The sequence below is a fragment of the Suricata suricatta genome, chromosome 1 (genome assembly GCF_006229205.1).
Source record: "Suricata suricatta isolate VVHF042 chromosome 1, meerkat_22Aug2017_6uvM2_HiC, whole genome shotgun sequence".
Taxonomy (NCBI): Eukaryota; Metazoa; Chordata; class Mammalia; order Carnivora; family Herpestidae; genus Suricata; species Suricata suricatta.
In genome coordinates, this window is record NC_043700.1 from 181,632,450 (window position 1) to 181,645,343 (window position 12,894).

Below are 12,894 nucleotides of genomic sequence, written 5' to 3' on the forward strand. Positions count from 1 at the left end.
CCTCCCTCCCTCTCTGTTTGTAAGTATTTTTTCTTTTTCCCCTTCCCTTCCCCCATGCTCTTCTGTTAAGTGTCTCAAGTTCCACATATAAGTGAAAACAGCTGATATCAGTCTTTCTCTGACTGGCTTATTTCATTTAGCACAGTACCTTCCAGTTCCATCCACATTGCTGCAAATGGCAGGATTTCATTCTTTCTCATAATGGCAGAGTTTTAAACAATGGTTCCTTTGTTGGGTGCATCCTCTGACCACGACCTCCCACTGGCAGCTCTCAACATAGTTTTCTCCTCAGCAGGTTTCCCTTCTGTGCAGGTGCTGTCCTTCTAGGTCATTCTCTTGGGCAGTGACTTTCAAGGTGCCTTGAGATTGGCTCCTTCCCACAGAATCCATTTCCCGCTTGCAGCAAAACACGAACCTTTGCCTCCTCTCTCCTCTGTGAGTGAAGGCAATGGAGAAACCACAGCTCTCCAAAGCTCCTCAGGGTCACTGTCTCTCCCTTTTCATCTTCTGTCACAGGCTAGAGGTGGGTGTTCAAGGACCCTGGTAACGAATTCCCAGTCTCCTGGGATTGATCTAACACCCGGCTTGGGGACTTGGGACCCATCCTGTTCTCAGCCTGTGGGCATCACCAGAAACACGGACACACCATGTGCTTTCAACATCCTGTTCTATGTCTCCACATTCCAGTGTTCAAATTTCACCAAGCAGACTCCAGTTCCAACGGACCTCTGGGCCCTCTGCTTGTGGAAGCCCCAGTGGTGACTCGAATGTGGCATGTCAGAGCTCAGTATCCATCCCTGCCTTAGCTTGGGCTGCTACCATGAAGTACCACAATCGGAGTGGTTTATAAACAAATGAAATTTATTGCTCACAGTTCTGGAGGCTGGAAATCCAAGATCAGGGAGCCAGCATGGCTGGGGGAGGGCCCATTTCAGAATCACAACTTCTCATTGTATCCTCTCGTGGTGCGAGGGGCCGGAAACTCGCTGGACTTTCTTATAGGAGCGCTAATCCCCTTCATGAGGGCTTGGTGCTGTGGTAGGGATCCCTCTTCTGCTCCTGTGACTTTCTAGCCTCGTAATCTGGCGGCCTGCATTTTACCTCAGCTGTTGCTGGGGCCACCTGCCTGGAACAGGCACAAGCTGTCCATGCCTCCCTCACGTCCCGCCTACTTTGCTTTCTGCCCCTGGGCTTGCCTGACCGGGAGGCTCAAGACACCTGCAGAAATGTGCCAGGCATTTGCACACGCACAAACCTAGGAGGGTGAGGGAGTTAACGCCCGAAGGTGGAACTTGAGCCTTGGGGTACAGGAGCGATGGACAAATGTCTTCTCTTCTGTCCTTCAGGCACTCAATATAAGGCATATTCCTTCAAGAGTCCCAGGGAGATGAAGCCCCAATGGTCTCCATCTGATCCAGCTTGATAAAGCATTATGTACTGGCTTTCTTCTCTGCTTGGTTTTCTCTTCCCGAGCCCCCAGACCTCCATCCCTGTTCCCTAGGACCACTTCCCCAAATAATGAATGCCTACAATTCCTTATCTTCGGCTTGCTTTTTGGGGGCACTCAAACTATCTTTAACTCTACCGCTGCCTTTGCCAAATTAAAAGTATGATAATTATTCATCTCTCGTTCTTTTTCTTCCACCTGACTGCACGATCTTTAAAGAGTGTGCTTTATTTTGTCATCTATGTAGTTCATCATAAATGCGTGTTAAATGAATGGCTCAGAGGTAAAAAGAAAACGGTGAGCTTGCAAATAGCAGCTAACGGGTGTTCGGGTGAATTACATTTCTAAGATACCTCCATGGCTTATCTCATTTAACTACAGCCACTCTGGGAGGCAAGTGCTATTATTACCCCGATTTTGCAGATGAGGGACGAGCTTTGGGAGGTCAGATATCATGCCCAGTCATACAGCTCAGGAGAAAAAAAAATCAGGATTTGGACTCCGGTTTGATTCCCAGATTGGCCTCTTGTCATCACTATTACTGAGGAACTATGGAAACTTGTTGTTCTTGGAGCAAACAGTGCTGGTGCGGGCGTCCCCGGAGAGGAGGGTGGTCTTGGTCGTCAGGGGCTGGGTCATGAGGAATTCTCTCCTAGTGGTTTATTGTCTTGCAGACAATGGATAACCTCTGAAGGCTTACAAACATTTTCTCATTGTAAGCCCTTTCCAGGTCTTCTTGCCTTTCAGAAAATACAAGCAGTTTGAAAAGCATCCACAAGGGGGCAGGCGTTGGCCATAGATGAGAAAACTGGAGGAAAACTGGTGTGTAAAACTCGGTTCAATTTTCTTTTCCTCATGGGGCCTCTGCTCAGCTCTTGGAGTAGATCTAAGATCGATAAGTAACCTCCAGCACCGGAGATTTGTGGCTGTTCTTTCTGCGTTTTTTCTCTCTCCCTGCCTTCCTCTCTCTTTTCCTCCCCCCTTACCCTCCCCTCCATTCCTTTTGTTTACGCTCTTCACTGAAGTGGAGAGTCTGGTTAAAAAAGTGGTAGATTCTTCTTAAACATCACCATGCTTGGCAACATCTTAAAGTCCAGTCCACATACAAATAGACACTAGCACACGCACATGTTTGTGCGTGCACACACACACACACACACACACACACACACACTTCAGAGAGCTAGAGTGTCCACCAGTCACTGGGAAAAGGTATGGGCCTCTGAAGTCAGGAAGCTTGTAAAGGCTCCATCACTTCTTTATAGGAAGTGGTTATTGATTCCAATCCAACATGAACTTTTACTGAACATCATGTGTATCAGGCCTGACATATGCATATGCTGTTTCACTGAACCTTTACATGAATATTTTGACATCGATAGGACTTTCCCTATTTACAAATGAGGCACTTGAGCCTCAGAGAGGTTAAGATCACACCACTGGCAGGATAAAGAGCCATTATTTAAGCCAGATTCTGGACTTCCGCTCTACTGGTCCTGCCCCTGAGCCACACTGGATTGGTTGATTTATCACCATCTCTGTGTGAGTCTGATTCAGGGGATGGTGGAGATGGTGACCAGCTTTTCTCTTTGTTGTCAACTAAGCTCGGTGCGTAGATGCTCCAAGGCGAAGAAGAGAGATGGGGGTGAGGGGGTTTTCATTGCTCTAAACTTCAACTTTCTGGCTCTGGGCAGAGACTGGAGGGCTCAGGTAAGAGGAGCTGAGTTAGCTGAGTTCCTGGAGTGGAAGTCTTTCACTAACCTCAGTGGTCTGTGGTTCCCTGCTCATCAGGGACTGTTCTGGATGCTCCTGGTGGCCAACATAGGGCTAAGGTCCAAAAATTACTGTTCCAATGAATCTCTTGTACAGAGAGAAGACTAAAGACCAAGGGTATTGAAGTGACCAGATCAGTCTAAGGTCCATCAGTAGAAGAGACAAGTGTGGAACTCCAGTTTTCCATCATGGGGGTTTTGAGAATTCCCTCCCACTAGTTTTCCAGAGGGCATATGTGCTATTCCATTGGGGTAGGTGTATAAGGAGATGGGGGTGGGATGGGATGCTTTTCTTTCCATTATCATGTGTGTATTTTATTGTGCATTAGAAAACATATAATAAGCACTTCAAAGCTATTGAGTCCATGGATACTGTTGTTAGAATGAGGCTAACGAGGCTAAATTAGTAAGTTGAAAAATTGATAAGGGCACCTGAGTGTCTCAGTCGGTTAAGTGTCCGGCTTCGGCTCAGGTCATGATCTCATGGTTCGTGGGCTCGAGCCCCACATCAGGCTCTGTGCTGACAGCCTGCTTCGGATTCTGTGTCTCCCTCTCGCTCTGACCCTGGTCACACTGTCTCTCTCTGTCTCTCAAAAATAAATAAAAGACATAAAAAAAATGGATAGACTTAAACGTTACATAAAGAATATATCAGAATACCCAGCAGTATTGAGGGAGAATAACATTGGAGGGTTGATGCTCCCTGACTTCAAGACTTACTATAAAGCTACAGTAATCAAGACAATGTGGCCTTGATGAAGACACAGACAAACAGACCCCTGGAACAGAATAGAGAGCCCCAAATAGACCCACATAAATATAGTCAACTGATCTGTGATAAAGGAATGAAGGCGACCCAATGGAGCACAGACAGTCTCTTTGACAAATGGTTCTGGAGCAACAGGACATCCACATGCAGGAAAACTCAGACACAGGCCTTCCATCCTTCCCACAATTAACTCCAAATGGGTCACAGATTTATGTGTAAAATGCAAAACTGTTAAATAGAACATAACAGGAGAAAACCTAGAAAACCTCAAGTCCAACGATGCCTTTGTAGATGCAACACCAAAGGCATGATCCTTAAAAGAAATAGTTGATAAGCTAGACTTCATTAAAATTAGAAACCTATGCTCTGTGAATAACAATATCAAGTGAATTAGAAGAAAAGCCAGAGAGTGGGAGATATATTGGCAAAAGATGCATCTTAAAAAGGACTGTTAACCAAATTATACATAGAACTCGATTTTTTTATTTATTCATTTTGAGGGAGAGAGAGAGAGAGAGAGAGAGAGAGAGAGGGAGGGAGAGGGAGAGAGCGCACCAGGGAGGAGCAGAGAGAGAAGGAGAAAGAAATCCCAAGCAGGCTCTATGGTGTCAGTGTGCAGAGCCCAATGAGAGGCTCGAACTCATGAACTGTGAGATCATGATCTGAGCCAAAACCAAGAATTGGTCAATTAACTGACTGGGCCACCCAGGTGCCCCAAATTATACAAAGACCTTTCAAAACTCAACAATAAGAGAACAAACAGCTCAATTTAAAAATGGGACCAAAGGTTTCATCAAATAATAAATACAAATGGCAAATAAGCATATGAAAAGATGCCTCATGTCACACATCATCAGGGAATTGCAAACCAAAACAAGGATGAGATGCCACCAGACACCTCTTAGAATGGACAGACTGTGGTCCGTGCGGACGACAGAATGTTACTCGGCATTTAAACGTAATGAGCTATCAAGTCATAAAAAAACTTAAATACATAATATGAAGTAAAAGAAGTCAGTCGGACAGGGCTACATACGGTATGATTCCAACTGTATGACATTCTAAAAAAGGCAAAACTATGGAAACAATAGGAAGATCAGGGGGTGCTGGTGGGGAGTGGGAGGGAAGAGAACAAGCAGAGAACATAGAATTTTGGGGGCGGTGAAAATGCTCTGTATGGTATTATAATTGTGGATATATGTCCTTATGCATTTGTCCAAGTGCGTAGAATATAGAATATCAAGAGTGAACCCTAAGGCAAAGTAATGAGGATGTGTCACTGGAGGCTTGTCCTTGTTAGGATATGTACCATTCTGGTGAGTGACGTTGGTAATGGGGGAGGTTATGCAGGTGTGGGGCCAGGGGTTATGTGGCAAATCTCTGCACCTTCCTCTCAATTACACTGTACATCTAAGATTGCTCTAAAAAATAAAATCTTTAGGGGCACCTGGGTAGCTCAGTTTGTTATGCATCCGACTCTTGGTTTTGACTTAGGTCATAATCTCATGGTTTTGAGTTCAAGTCTTGCATCAGGCTCTGCGCTGACAGCAGGGAGCCTGCTTGGGATTCTCTCTCCCTCTCTCTCTGCCTCTCCCCTACTAGCACTGTCTTATTTCTCTCAAAATAAATAAACCTAAAATAAAATCTTAAAAAAATACATAAAGAGGGGCTCCTGGGTGGCTCAGTTGGTTAGGCATCTGACTTTGGTTCAGGTAATGACCTCACTATTTGTGAGTTTGAGCCCCTCATTGGGCTCTGTGCTGGCAGCTCAGAGCCTGAAGCCTGCTTCAGATTCTGTGTTTCCCTCTCTGCCCCTTCCTGGCTCGCGCATGCTCTCTCTCAAAAAAAAAAAGAAAAAATTAAAAAAAAAATAAAGGAAACATTACATGAAGTATTAGTTTCCTACTATTGCTGTAACAAAGTGCCACAAAGGAAATGGCTTACAATAACCCACATCTATTACCTGTCAGATCTGAAGGTAAGAAGTCTTCCAATCCGGGTGTTGGCAGGGCTGCGTTCCACCTGGAGGCCTAGGGAAGCGCCTGCTCGAGAGTCAGACTATCAGTTATTTCTCACATGGATCGTGTCCTTGGTGCTGCGTCTGAAAAGCCATCACCGCACCTGAGGTCTTATGTTATCTTATGTTTCCTCCCAGCAATTCTACAGTTTTACATTTGACAACTAGGCCTATGATCCATTTCCCATTGGTTTTTGTGAAGCGTGTGATTTGTGTCCTTGCCTTTTGCAGATTCTAGAAGTGCCTTCCTTGGCTCGAGGCCTCACACCAACCTCACACCTGTCTTCTCATCTCCTTCTTCTGACTTCAACCCTCCCACCGTCTCTCCTCCCTCCTCCCATTACAATGGGCCCAACTGGATGACGCAGGGCAATTTCCCCATTTTAAGATCCTTAATTTCATCACATCTGCAGAATTTGTTTTGCCATGTAAGGTATCATACTCATAGGTTCTGGGGGTTAGGACATTAACGTCTTTGGGGGAGGGCCCTTATTCTGCCTGATAGTAGAGATGGTATGAATTAGGGTGAAAATCATGAAGGTCTTATTTGAATGACTGAAAATTGGGAAATACTGTCATACACCCCAGCTGCCTCCTTAGAGGGCGTTTAGGGACGGGACACCAGCTTTCTCAGGGATTTGTGTAGCTGAAGCGTTAGGTAGGGGACACCGCCACTCTCTGTGGACATAACTGCCGTTAATGGGGACGACTGTGTCCGGGGAGGAGCCCTCAGAGAGAAGGTAGGTCCGTAGTTAAGTCTGGGAGTCCAGGCTGGAAAGGAAGAGCTGGCTTGTTCCACAGAAAAGCACGAGAAGAATCCGAGCAAAGGGCGGTGCTTGGCCTTGTTGGGGTGACATGGGGGCTGAGAGACCCCCTAAAGGACAGGATGCTGATATTTGCCCTGGACTTGTTTACATTCTTGCCAGGTAACTTCCTAGTCTTGTCTCGTGCTGGAGAAGAGTAGAAAAGCCATGTGTGTGCGCGCGCGCGCGCGCCTGTGTTAGCGCATGCGTGCGGGCACTTGAAAATATTTTAGCTCCCACTTAGGGGAGTTTTTATTCCCTCCTTCCCTCCCCCTAGTGAGGAGCAAGGCTGAGTTTTCACAGCTTGGTCTTGAGGAGCGGGCTGTGAAAGGAACGTGCCAGGGCAGTGAGGTATCTAGGCCCAGGCGGAGACCATTGTGAGAGTGAAAAACATCTACAGGCTTTGGTCAGCCTTGCACCTCATCTCCGTTAACCTTCAGCAGAAGCTCTGAGACCCAGAGAGGCTATGCAACGGCCTCAAGTGGGCCAGCCAGGAGTTTGGTCATTTCTATGAGACTCCAAGGTCAGTTCTGGAGTTCATGGTCAGGGACAAACATGTCTGGCCACTGGACTTTGGAGCAGGAGTGGTCTTAATGCTGCCATTCACATTTCACCTTGAACTCAATGTTGCGTCAACAAGATCCTCCAGTGTCAACTTTAATGAGTATTCATTCTTCAGAAGCTGATAATGAGTGGAGTGGAGAACTACCCTCGGAACTGTGGTATGCTCCAGTGTACAGGATGCGGGTCTGCACCGTTTCCCAGAGTGTGTTCCTCAGAGTGCCCTTGTGTCAGGGTGGTAATAGGTGTCCATGAAAAAAAGGGTTCCACAAGTAAGGAAACTATTGAAAAATCTATCCTGTATCGATCTCTTTACCTACCTACCTACCTTTCTTTTTCTCTCTCACTTATCTGTGCATTCCTTGCAGACCCTCTCAGAGCCTCGAACATATACACGGGGAATCTCCAAGAAGGGAGTGTAATGGACAGTATTTCCTTGGGATCGTTATCTGGGGAATATACTCCTGGCATGAAGAAGGTGTTCGGAGAGGAGAGTGTGTGCGGCGTGACGAGCAGACGAGTGAGCGTTATAGATGATGTACACAGAAGTTCCATGAAGGGAAAGAAAACTTCCCTGATCAATATACAGCTCAGGACTATGGTAATGATCAGATGGAAACATATTTACAAAATGCTTTGTTATGCGAATAGCTTTCATTTACTAAGTACCTACTATGTGCTAGGCATGATGATGCGTTCTTATATTATCTTTTTTTAGTTAAAATGGGATTGAGAGGTATGTCCAGTCATTTGGGAGGGCTTTGTAGTCTCTTGCTACAGAAGTAATCTTAAAAAAATTTTTTTAATGTTTTAATTTATTTTTGAGAGAGAGAGAGAGAGAGAGAGAGAAAGAGAGACAGCATGAGCAGGGGAGGGTCAGAGAGAGAGGGAAACACAGAATCTGAAGACAGGCTCCAGGTTCTGAGCTGTTAGCACAGAGCCTGACATGAGGCTCAAGCCCATGAACCATGAGATCATGACCTGAGCCAGAGCCAGATGCTCAATCGACTGAGCCACCCAGGCACCCCATTTTTAAATTATTATTATTATTATTTATAGTTTATCGTCAAATTGGTTTCCACATAACACCCAGTGCTCTTCCCCACAAGTGCCCTCCTCCATGTCCATCACCCCCTTTCCCCTTGCCCCCTCCCCCTTCAGCTCTCAGTTTGTTTTCAGTATTCAAGAATCTCTCATGATTTGCCTCACTCGCCTCCCTAACTCTTTTTTCCCCCATCCCCTCCCCATGGTCCTCTGTTAGGTTTCTCCTGTTAGACCTATGAGTGCAAACATATGGTATCTGTCCTTCTCCGCCTGACTTATTTTGCTTAACATGGCACTCTCAAGATCCATCCACTTTGCTATGAATGGCCAGATTTCATTCTTTCTCATTGCCATGTAGTATTCCATTGTATAGATAAACCACATTATCTTGATCCATTCATCAGGTGATGGACATTTAGGCTCTTTCCATGCTTTGGCTATTGTTGAAGGTACCGCTATGAACATTGGGGTACATGTGCCCCTGTGCATCAGCAGCTCCAGAAGTAATCTTTATAGAGCAATTGTGATAGCACAGCAAAGACTTGACCTAACCTGCCATGGTAATAGGAAGGACTAAACACCCCTGACCCTTTAAAGCACTTGAAATAGTAGCAATTAATGGCAGAGTGTTACACATAATTAGACACCACTAGTATAAAGCTCCTTTTAAAATGCAGCATTTACACTGGATGCCAATCTTTCCTTTCTGCAGGGAACCTCCCCTGTACTGTACATTGTTAAGTAAAAGCAAGCAGCTAGGTTAAATTCTAATTAAATGTTGCCATTGTTATTTGAAAAATAACAGCTTAGTGTTAGTGTCAAATGGACTTTTATGAGCAGATGGAATGAAAGCATTTTGTCATTTGAGGGCCGTCTAACATGTGGGAATGACACTTCCCTGACTTTAGTTAAGGTTGAAACAAAGGAAATTAATATGGTAAGGATGCAAATGAGGGTGCCATTTAGCGCAAGAAGAGGATTATGTTGTATCTGGTTTTCTTTGAGCTTCTACCAATGCTTTGTAAGCAGGCTAGACATTTTCCTGTGCAGTCAATTCCAAATATAACGTGTGTTCCCACTTGACAGTTCAATGGACAAGCTCTTCTCTCTTCCTGTTCACAACCTCCCTAAACTGCCCGTCTGAGCAGGCGTGTAAGTGCCTGTCCCCTGGGGCAGAAGGATAAAATATGAGAGAACTTGGAGTTTGAGAGAACGTGTACTTATCAAGAGGACAAACTAATTAAATGTTGTCTTAGGACAGGGAGGAAACACAAGGAGGAGGTTCATGTAAATGCAGCTCTTAGGGAGGCGACATAATGGCAGCATGGGGCGTCTGAGATTTACGTACGGATGGCTGGCCGGGTCCTCCCGTGTGCCCGCCATGTGTAGTGCGCTGGTAATACAAGGCCTTCCTGCCTGTGAGGCTCGCAGACTTTAGAAGAATGGGAAGTTGTAGAGTGGATGGGCAGAGTCCAAATGCCGGTCCACGTGATCTTAGACACTTCTTCACCCCTGTGAGTCTCAGTTTCCTCATCTGTAAAATGGGAGCACTGACATGCACCTCCCAGGTTCATCATGAGGATAAATGATGGACTATATTAAGAGGTCTACTTATGGGGCACTTGGGTGGCTCAGGTCACGATCTCATAGTTTGTGAGTTCGAGCGCTGTGTCAGGCTCTGTGCTGACAGCTCAGAGCCTGGAGCCTGCTTCAGGTTGTGTCTCCCTCTCTCTCTCTGCCCCTCCCCCACTCATGCTCTGTCTCTCAAAAATGAATAAACATTAAAACAATTTTTAAATGTCTTCATACTTCTAGGTAGCTTCCTGCATACACATAACTGACCCTCAGCAACCTGCTGGTTTCCTTTCTCCGAATGCCTCCCTTCTTAGATTATAGAATAACTTCACTTGGACCAGCAAGAAGAGGGTTTCAAGACATAGTTCACATGCATCTTAGACAATGATAATGAATGGGGGGGGGCAACCTGATCAAGGAATCTTTGTTTTTTAAATATTTGTTTTTTACATTGATTTTTGAGAGACAGACAAAGCCACAAGTGGGGGAGGGGCAGAGAGAGAAGGAGACACAGAATCCGAAGCAGGCTCCAGGCTCTGAGCTAGCTGGCAGCACAGAGCCTGACATGGGGCTCGAACCCACGAACTGTGAGATCATGACCTGAGCCGAAGTCAGACACTTAACCGTCTGAGCCACCCAGGTGCCCCAAGAGATCTTTTTCTTTTTTCACAGGGGTTGAGAGCATCTGGCTAGATGTCATTCTGTGTTTGCAAATGATCTGTGGATAATGGTATTCTCTTCTTTTACTATCAGCTACCCTCCCCCCCCAGTTACGGGTCTAAAAATTAAGGTCTGTAATATATGGAGACAAATTTCTACCTCATAGAGTTGGCACAGTGCTTAAATGAGATAATATATTGTAATGGTTAAATGAGATAATATGTTATATAATTCATCTACATATAATACATCAGCAATATATAAAAGAGACTGGTACCAAAACTTACATATAATATTTTGTCATAAATATTGTAAGCTTCTTACACACAGGCGTGTCTTATTAGAAAAACAACATAGTGTCATGTTAGTAGTATCGTGGTTAAGTGTGTGAGCTCTGGAATCAATCCTGGAGTTGAAACCTTAGTTCTACTACTTCCCAGCAGGTGTTTTGGAACAAAGTATGGATCTGTGAAACTCAGTATCCTAAACTTGAAAATTAGGGTAATAATGCCACCTCACAGGGTGCTATGAGAATTCAATAGTATATATGAACTTATGCTTAAGGATGGGGGAGAAGCTAGCTGGTAATAGACTAACCCTTCCAATGACAAGAATGTACAGGTCAGAAAAATAACAAAGACAGCTGGCTGAAGACATCAGAGAACAGTCAAGGTTACAGTGAATTTTGATAATCTCCTATTTCTTCTAGGTAGCAGTTAGGTAGTTGTGTTCCCCTTGAACAAACTGATCAAGTGGCACTCTCATGAGCTTTCCGGGATGTAGGCTATATTTCACAAGGGAAATTTATTGGACAATGGGATAGGTTTTCAGAAGTACTGGTTAAGAGCCCTGGAATGCAGTATGCGCACGCAGATGTTGTCTGGTGTGTATGTGTGGATGGATATGTGTGTTTACCCAGGCCTTACCCTGCACCCTACACATAGGAACCGCTCAGTAGATCTCTGCAGAATCTGATTCAATTGAATAATCTGTTTTTTCCTGGTGCCTCTTGAAAATATAGTTCCTCTCCTTTGTTTTTCCTTTCCAAAAGCCAAGAGTTATATACTTTTCTGACTGAGCCAGCCAGGTGCGTCCAACGTTTCATTTAGTATTTTAGTGGTTCTTCATTAGACAGGTGTCTAGAGTACCTGGTCTTCCATCTTGCCTGAAGTAAAAGTCTCATCAATGTATTGTCCAAGAGAGGGATATTGAGAGAGTTCTAACAAGAGTTCAGCTCTGGCTTTTGAAATATTGTTTTCCTCATTGCCAAATTACATTCTCCTATGTAGATCATGTCATTTATTTGTTCATAAAATACCTCCTGAGAGCTTACTGTGTGCTTTAGATGCTGAAGCGACAGTGAATAAAGTAGATTCATTGTGTAAAAAAATATATATTGGCATTTTTCTAATTTTGTTTATAATCGCTGCTGAAAATGGGTATAAAATCAAATGTAAGAAAGTCTAAGCAGGCTCATCTAGTATAAGCAAGAGTGTTCTCAAAGAGCTAAAAAATGTTATAACACCTCTATTTACATCTTTCCTTTTAGTTGCAGTTTTGCCCGTACATTTCCAACATGTCAGGATATTTTAAAATTGTTTTGGTTTATGCTCTTCCATTATTAAACACGCACTTGGTCATGTTAAGCCTCATGGGTACCTGTTTGAAGCTAAAGATTGGTCACTTTGGACATATATAGTGATCTCTATCTCTATCTTGGTTCTGTGAGGTTTATGATATTTACACTTCCATAAAAAAATTAACGTTTTAGATTTTTTCAGTTTTTTCTTCACTCATTATATGAGATGAGGATCCAGTGTTCTCCAGCTTTATCAGACAAGGTAACAGCTGATCTTTATAAACTGCTTATGGGCACTGTGATGAATGAGCATTTTCTTTTTTAATCCTGGGTTAGGAGTGCATCTGTGGACCACGTTATAGAACTGTATTCTGTTTATTGATTTATTAGAGAGAAAGAGAAATTGATGCATTAGAAAGATCATCAAGGCATAATGAATAGTACACAAAAAAGATGATTAGCATTCTTTCAAATTTCAACTTACTCAAATAGAGCTATAGTTGTTTCCATGAATGAATGATCTCTTGATTATACTTTTCAGGCAGTACAAGGTCTAAGAAAGGCTCTAAGTCAATAACTTCTAAGTTCTAATTGATTTTGAGTGAATATGTAGGACTTTCTCATCATGGTCCAGACAGATGTGGATGGAGATCCCCACTTTCCCCTT